The sequence below is a fragment of the Macadamia integrifolia genome, chromosome 11 (assembly GCF_013358625.1).
Source record: "Macadamia integrifolia cultivar HAES 741 chromosome 11, SCU_Mint_v3, whole genome shotgun sequence".
NCBI lineage: Eukaryota > Viridiplantae > Streptophyta > Magnoliopsida > Proteales > Proteaceae > Macadamia > Macadamia integrifolia.
Window position 1 is genome coordinate 24515046 of NC_056567.1, and position 8770 is coordinate 24523815.

At 34.3% G+C, this 8770-nt stretch overlaps 1 pseudogene; it reads right to left on the bottom strand.

Annotated features, from left to right (window-relative positions):
- Positions 1–5882: 5882 nt before the first annotated feature.
- The window catches only part of LOC122094382, a 10814-nt pseudogene continuing 7926 nt past the window's right edge, over positions 5883–8770 (bottom strand).

Consider the following 8770-nt stretch of genomic DNA (forward strand, 5'->3'; position numbering starts at 1 on the left):
GGGTTGGATGTAATATTTTTATTTGGTATGGCCTATGAATTCCGTACCTTAAGAATTTGTTTTCCTAAGTAGAAAACTTATAATTCTTATGTTTTTGAGGTGAGCGACTTGATTAATGAAGGTGAATGAAATTATAATATTTTCTTCTTGCTTATGTTATGAAACATTCTCTTATGAATCCCTTTGAATAGAAGGTGTAGGAAGTTATGTCACATAATATTGAGAGATCAAACATAAATGAGTAAAGAAGTTGCTTTTATGGCAAGAGAGCTTTTCTGACTATTACTTGCATTGCCTCTTTCAAAACCCTATAACACAAATTATGTTAAAAATTTAACGGGTTGAGTTGTGTCACTTGACACTGTCCTTAAGACCGTAGATCCCTCTTATAGTATAATCGAGGGTATTGCAAATCCTTCTCTAAAACAAAACAGCCCATTAGTTCCCTTAGTAATTATGCATTCAACTACTAGACTCATCGAACGTTACAGGATTGCGTTCAAACTAAAATGAAAACTCACGAATGTCGACTTGTAAAACCCAACAAAAACCAAGAGAACCAGGAATAACAACACACACATGGATGGATCAAGGGACTTGATTTTCTTACAAAGGTTAAAATATCCTCTATTTATAAGACATTTGGGAAGAAGAATTAAGAGGACTTTAAGAAAAGGGATTAAGAGGAGACTATAGGAACAGAAGAAGGCAATGAGATTACGTAAATATTGCCTAGCAATTGAATATATGTTAGAACAAGCACCAAGAGACACGAAGAAAACAAACAAAATGTAAACAAAGATGACATATAGATTTAATGTGATTCACACACCGATATGATATGCTATGTCCACGGGTGAAGGTGAAGATGATTCACTTATGATAGAAGAAATATTACAATGGAAATCTCTCAAGAATATCCAAATTTTCGGAAAAACTCTCACCCAAAAATCCTATTTCAAAAATTTCAAATCTCAGTTGTTTCTCTCTTACTAATATTCCTCCAAGTCGAGTCTATCTATCGGATAGCATCTAGTCGGGTAGTATTGTATAGTGGGGCTTTGCCCCTACACCATGAAACGAGACTAGTGATGGGCTAAGCCCTATCCACCATCATTGACCTTGAAAAAAATATATATTATTCGGATTGCCGGCAAAAATCTTCAAAATGAATCAAGAATTCAAAACACACGTAACAAGATATTATGAAACCACTTATGGTGTAACATAAAGAGTCTCCATAACTGAAGAAAGTGTTTTGCATCTTCGTTGTTTCAAAGATTTATGGGGCACTAGTCTTGATTTCGTGAAATCAATCAAATCAGTAAAATCCAGTGGATTTATGAGCACTAGTCTTTATTTAAAACTAACATAAGGCCTCTTCAAGATTTTTAGATTTATTCTCTCATTAAGAACAAGTCTTTCAGTATTAGGGTGGGACTAAAAAAAAAACAAGAAGGTTTTGAATACTGTATGGAGTCTTAAGATTCACCTAAAATTTAAATGTTTTTATAAAAGGTTCTAATAGGTGGACCTAAACTCAAAATTTAATGCATTTATTCTCTTAATGAGGGAACACATCTCCAGTTCCTTTTCCATATCAGACTTTATTTATCTCAACATTTTTCACCACCAATTATCCTATCTTAATTTGCAAAGGTTTTTCTAACTACCAATTATCCCACGGATCAAGGAAAGCATCAGGTTTTAGGTGGAATGTAAAATGCTCTCAAGTCTCCAGGATATACTTCCAGAATCAAAGTCTTCTTTCTCTACTTTTTTGGATGTTTAAAAATAGTATTCAGTTTTTGAAAAGTTTGGCTTATAGAGGTACCGTAAGAAAGTCCTTCAGTTTTCCACTTTAATTGTAAATGACGTTATTTTTTACTTAATTGAATTCACATTCTTTGCAGTTATCGCAACGATATAGTGAGTATCGAATGAATGAGAGCATCCAAGCACACATCACAAGGTACTCTCAGCGGTTCAGATCCTCACTACATCAGTGTAGTGCAACAGATGATTCCTACCATAATTAAAATAAAATGCGTTTTATTTTTTGAATTTTGTAAAATCATCCAAATAAATAAATAAAGTGTGTCAGCACGGGTTTTTTTTTTTTTTCTTTTTTCATCGTAGAAAATGGTCTTCGGAGAGGAAAAGAAATTAGGTAAATTGTATTATACAATTTCCATCACTTTTCTACCCAAAAAAGAAAAACTCTTTCGAAAGAAAACATGTGAACCCCCATGTTGGCCAAAGGTAACAGCTCTCATACCCTAATCATGTAATACTCCAGAGTCCTTTCTACAAAAAAAAAAAAGCCTCTGAAATCCTGACCCCACGCCCCCTTCTCTCTCTATACAAGACCAAAACCCACACTAGCGACTTACTATAATAGTAGGGGTAGGAGCAAGGAATGAATCATATTAATGGTATCGGCCTCGGCCAATAATGAATCAGATATCGGATCAAGGGTAAAATCCTAAAACTCAAAATTTTTTTTAATGAAAGTAAGGGGCGAAAGTAAGGGGCTAATTTTGTAAAAAAAAAAAAGGGGGGGGGGGGTGGCAATTCAGATTGATATCATATTGAATTTCCAGTTCCCCAATGCCACGTATAGATCTACATAAATTTTATAGCAGGTACCTCATATTGGTATTGGACATTGACACCCCCCTTCAGTATCGATGTATAGCTCATAATGGTAGAATAGCAAGCTTCCCTTATGGATCATAAACACTTAAATTTTTGGGTTCCTTCTCCTTCTTCTTCTTGTTCTTCTTGTACAACGAGCAATGGTGTTGCTAAAAACGGAGGGATGGAGGAAAGAAACGCAAAGGCACGAATATTTCACTGGATTGGCGCGAAATTTTCGGCAAGCTCAACTGAATTAACTGATTTAAAAAGAGGCTCTCCATGTCTCTCCACTCCTCTTTTGGGATAGAGAGGTGATGTCCAATGCTGTATTCATATCCGGGGAGAGCACAAGCTACTGATGGTCGGTGCAAGCCCTAGTGGTGGTTCGGCTTTGTGTTAGCCCGGCCTTAATCCTTCAACTAATAACCTAAGGGTGCCAATTTCCAGCCCAAACCAGTTGGAGAATCAAAACGGAACGGTTCATTATGAACCAAACCCTTATATCAGACCAAACCGGGCTTATTGAAACTGAACCAAACCCAAAAGATGATGAAAACATCATTATTTCAATACTTTTTTAAGGGCAAGTGTTTTCTATTTAAATAAGGTGTGTGCACCCCCTTGAGGGACACATTGGTCATTGCATGCCCCTCTGTGTATGTGGCATAGGATTGCTCTCAAACAAAAAACTGTCCCCTCTCTTAAGAACTAAACTGATAACAGCCTAAAGTCCCCAATAAAAGTTCGTTAAGTGAACCCTTAAAGATTGAATCAAATCAGATCAAAACCGAACTTCAACTTAACCGTTTAATTTTATTTTCACCCGATATTAGAATATTAGCTCAAAACCAGTTCAACCTCATCAAACCCAAATCGAACCAACAAATTAACAACCTCGGGTTGAGGAACATGGAATTAGTTGGTAGCATATTAATAAATTTATGGACCAACTACTATAATGGTTGGATATTACAATTCTCAAGTCTCAATAAGAAACACACAATAGTAAGGAGTTTTTTTTTTTTTTTTTTAATTGTAGGCATCACAGTAGGAAAAAGTAACTTATAATTTCAGAAGTTTAGCCTTTTCAGGGCTCAGTGTTCCGAAGATATATATATATATATATATATATACTAGCAAAAAGCACGAGCAAATGCACGTGTGACAAAAAAAGAGAGAGAAACTAATGACTATTAATAGTTTTAATCAAAATTATTATAAGTAAAAACAACTCTGTGTAAAAAACATGAAGATAGATAAAATATTAAAAAATGTATGAACACTTGACAAAATGAGATCATCTTTATATAGACTCTAAATTAGCGTTACTTTTTAGTCACATAGTCACAAGTTTATATAGAAAGTTTAAAGGATCTAAAGCAATTTTTATTTTAATTTTTTAGGAAAAAACATTTAAGTACAAACTATGCTAAAGGTTTAGTATATGCTCTCAAACCAATGCCTTGGATCTTCTATATTCGTTATTTAAAGACATATAGTTGTTGTTGTTGTTTTTTTTTTTTTCTTAGTACATAATCTCATTATTTGTTGAATTAGTTGTTTCTATTGTACACGTCAATTTAAATAGGATATCAAAAGTCATAAATGACTTCCTTGGATGCTCAAATTTCTTATGCGTCAATATATGACACACATTAAGTGGACAATGTGCAAATCTATTTCCTATTATCGATACATGGCTTCTATATCATTTTTTCCAATGAAAACAAAACCAATAAAGTGGGCATCGAATTGTTCTAGAAGAGAAAGGAGGAAGGGGGGGAATGAAATGAAAAGAAGTTGCCAAAAACACGAACATAATTAAAAATATAAAATAAGTTTTTAGAGCAGAATATACTATAACATCAAAGTAATGGAAATGACAGAGTCACCAAAAACACGATCGTAATCAAGTTGTCAATACAGGAAAAAGGTTTGGATGGTTATCTATCATTTAGGAATTCGATGACTAATAAGTTCTGAAATTCTCATAAGGTCTCCAAACCAGTGAATCGATCATGCATCCAACTATCAAATTTAAATGTAGAAAAACAATCTCTCGTATGAACAATATGAGAATGAAATAAAATATGGTTATAAAACAAGGGTTCCACACTTAATTGAAGTTGGAATAAACTGACCTTTCTATGTGGATAAATAAAGTAGAAAAGAATAACAATATACAAATTATAACCGAAAAAAACCTTAGTTTCCTGCTTGAATTCAACCAAATCATAGCAATGCAGGCATAAAATAGAAACAAAAAAGAAGGAAATGCATAGGAAAGAGACGCACTCACTATTCAAACCTCATAAAGAAAGTAAAAGGATTCAGGGATTTACTTGTATTGGATTTTTTTTTTTTTGTTAAGATAATAAAAGAAAAAAAAAGTCTTTTGCAAGCACTTTAGATCAAGGAAATCTCAGTCCCAATGTAGTGAAAATGTCATAATCCATTGCCTAAAGACTTCGAGTGTGAGTGCTTCCCATGAAATTCTATTTGGTCATCAATCATTTTTTATGTGCTAGTATTATGGGATTGATATACTAGACGGGGAACATAATCAACAACCTTCTATTTTTTTTTTTTAAGGAAAATGTTCTCTTTGCTATTAGGGTAGGGCACACTAGCATCATTGTGTTTATCCCTATTCTCATCATATAAATGACCTTGTTGCCCTCTAATGTACAATACTATTCTGGTGTTCTGAGGTTGATATAATAGATGAGGAACAAAATCAACAACCTTCTTTTTCTTTTCTTTTTTTTCAAGAAAAAGATTCTCTTTGCTATTACGATAGGGCATGCTAGCATCATTGTGTCTATCCCTCTCCTCATCACGTAAATGACCTTGTTGCCCTCTAATGTACAATACTATTTTATCGCAGCTCAGTGGTGTATTCTTTTATGCCGCTTGCTCAAAGAATCCTCCCCCTGTTTTTAAATTCATAATTCCTTTACAATCGGATTTATACTATTATATATTGGATACTGGCCATGGTTTACTACTATTAAAAAATCTTTATAGTTGCATGTCATCCATTAGAATGTTGTAACTTCACCCCACCCCCTGCTAGAATATTAAAATGCAGTCACTAAAAGATTTTAAGCTTTCTCCCTGAGAGAGAGAAGTTTTTCAATATTTCACTTCATGTCCTTAACTTGTTTCCACTTGTGGAGTGCAATACGCATGATGAATCCCATTATAATGGTATATCAAATATGATCGGGGGACATGTTAAATGATCATATACATGCTTTCTTTCTATTACATTCAGAGTCTCCACCCTTACTTGCATTATTTTTCAAAAGAATCCAGTACCAGCTATTGAGAATCCAAAATTTCATACTTTAGAGTTGTTGGAACTTTTTGTTTGCCTTGCCTTTGCTTGTATTCAAGTAATTTTATATATCGGCAGATCTGCTGGTCAGATTTGCTTCGGACCCTTGTTGAGTGCTCCTTTTAGGAGAGCCTTGAAGTCCCCAAAAGCTTGTCCCAACCTATAAAGTAAATCAGTCTCAGGTGCAATAATAAAACTGACAGAAAATGGATTAAAATAGGGGTGCTGCCAGTAGTTAACTCAGGGATTATTGACATTGGAAATACCAGAAATTGATCACCAGTATTGCTAACCAGATCTAATGATGAAATCTAAAGCAAACCAGTGAATAAAACCTAAAAAAACAAAGCTAATCAATGGAGGAAAAATCACTACCTGGTGAATAAAACAGAGTATGATGAAAGATAACCCATGTTTCCCATCCACAGGTTTAGATTCTCACTGTCTTAGCTTCATGCCATAGCTGATTGAATCTCATAGCAGAGTTGCATAACTTCAAGCTTCGAATTCATCACATTGCAAAGAGCCCTTGGCTATACAATTTTATATACAAAAAAATGAAATCTATTCCTTACCATTATAGTGCAATACTATTCCTCTATATGTGTGTGTGTGTGTGTGTGAGAGAGAGAGAGAGAGAGAGAGAGGTGTGGGAGTTACTAATTAATAAAAAAAATTAATTAGGAAAGTAAATGAAATTAAGAAAGCAATTTGGGGGATACTATTCTTCTTTTGTGTGTGTGTGTGTGTGTGTGTGTGAGAGAGAGAGAGAGAGAGAGAGAGAGAGAGAGAATTATGAGATTTAAATATGTAGAGATGTTAAATGGGGGCATTAGTCGTAATTTAAATGGTAAATGGGGGCATTTGGGTCAGATGGTAAAGTTTGCCAAAAAACACCAGTACGTCATTTTATAGAGTACACACACACGCACATATATATATATATATATATATCCCAGATAGGGTCCATCAATTGATCTAGAGAGATTAATAAACATTTGAGCCACATTTATAGAATAAATCGCAGAGTATAATGAACAACAATATTTCTTCTCATCATCACCGAATCAATGTGTTGAATGCCAGAAATATGCAGTTCTTATCATTACTAAATGGTTTGTACAAAGCTACTATCCCGTCTCATAGCTCTTTCCTAGCCTAGACCTGGAGGTCTTCGCCGGCTGTATGATATAGCCAAGGAGGAATACCACAATAGGAACAATGGTTCCAATGTAATAAACACTCCCATATGAAGCAAGTGTCTCATGCATGCTCAAGACCTAGGGCAGGTAAAAAGATTTGTTAGAAAGAAACAAGATTCAAAGTTAAGTTTAAACTGAACAAAAAAAAAAGAAAAAAAGAAAAGAAAAGAGTAGAGATTTGGGGGATGCATCAGATCAGAACTGACCATGAAACCAACAGCAGAATAATTCAAAACCAATAGGGTATATGCAAAGTTTGCAAATGTGAGAATCTTCCTAACCAGACCCATGTTCTGGGGAATAGACAGCTTCCATCTATAAATAGCAGCTCATATAAGAAAACGAAAATTAATCGTCATATGTTTTTTTTTTTTCGATAAAGAATCATCATATGTTTAACATATTCATCAAATATGACCAAAGAGATGAGATTAGAATAAAACCTTTAGAACCCGCAATCATCAGAGCTGATTGAACAAAGAATATTATATATCCAGGATAAAATCCCTGTAATTTCATAAAGTAAAAAATGAAAATGAGAGTTATACATTACACAGACAGACAGGAGTAGTAACTTCATTATAACAAATTTCTATGCTATCACCAGCAATCACATGGTAAAAGACACCACTGCCAAACAAAGGAGTGATATTGGGAAAGCAAACATCTAAAATGTTTTTCATCCTTTTTCTATTGAACATGCGAAATTAAATTTAACTGCAGCTAACACAGTAAGTCAATTGTAATAACCAAATACTGTTAGAAAGTAAATAGAAGGGCAGAGTAAAAGACTTATCTGGATATGTTGTATTTGCATCGGATGAAATACGAATTCGCAACATCATAGTAATCCTTCTTCTTGAATCAGGAACAAACATATTTTGAGTTGAGTCGTATCAGAATGATATTATCCTTAAGGTTTTTAAACGCACCTAATTGTGCAACCGGGTTGACCATTGGGTTTATTCCTCCAAGATAAAACAACTCCTAATCTCATAAGGTGTACTCCAATATGTGATTACATAGGGAAGTCCAAAGGCTATACTCATTATCAGACACAAAGAGACTTGGAAAAACATGACACAGAGTGGGAACAATAAAAGCACTTGCTAAAAAACCCCTTATTAAATTTTCAGACCATCTATAGAATATATAGACAAAGAAACTATTCACGTATGGGTGTATCTATTCATATACAAATGTGTCTGTACGTGTATAAGTGTCCCTGTACACGTGCATGTATGTGTACAAGCATCCCCGTACACATACAAGAGTGTTTGTACACCCATATATAAATGTAGACCACACCCACACCCATCCTTGGCATGAGAAATACTTTAGAAACTTTGACATTAAATCTAAATAAATCCAACAAATACATCATCAATGAATTGAAACATAAAAAGATTGCAATAGCATTTCATACTCACATGCCAAATAGCACTAACAGTCTGCGTTGCCAGCAATTGAAGGCAACCAGGCTTCCTCCCTTTCTGGATGAGTCTCTCTGTCTCTCATCAACATCTAAAGAAATAGAATGTGTTACAAAGTAATAACCAAAATAAAATGTACACTTCATCTCCCCCCC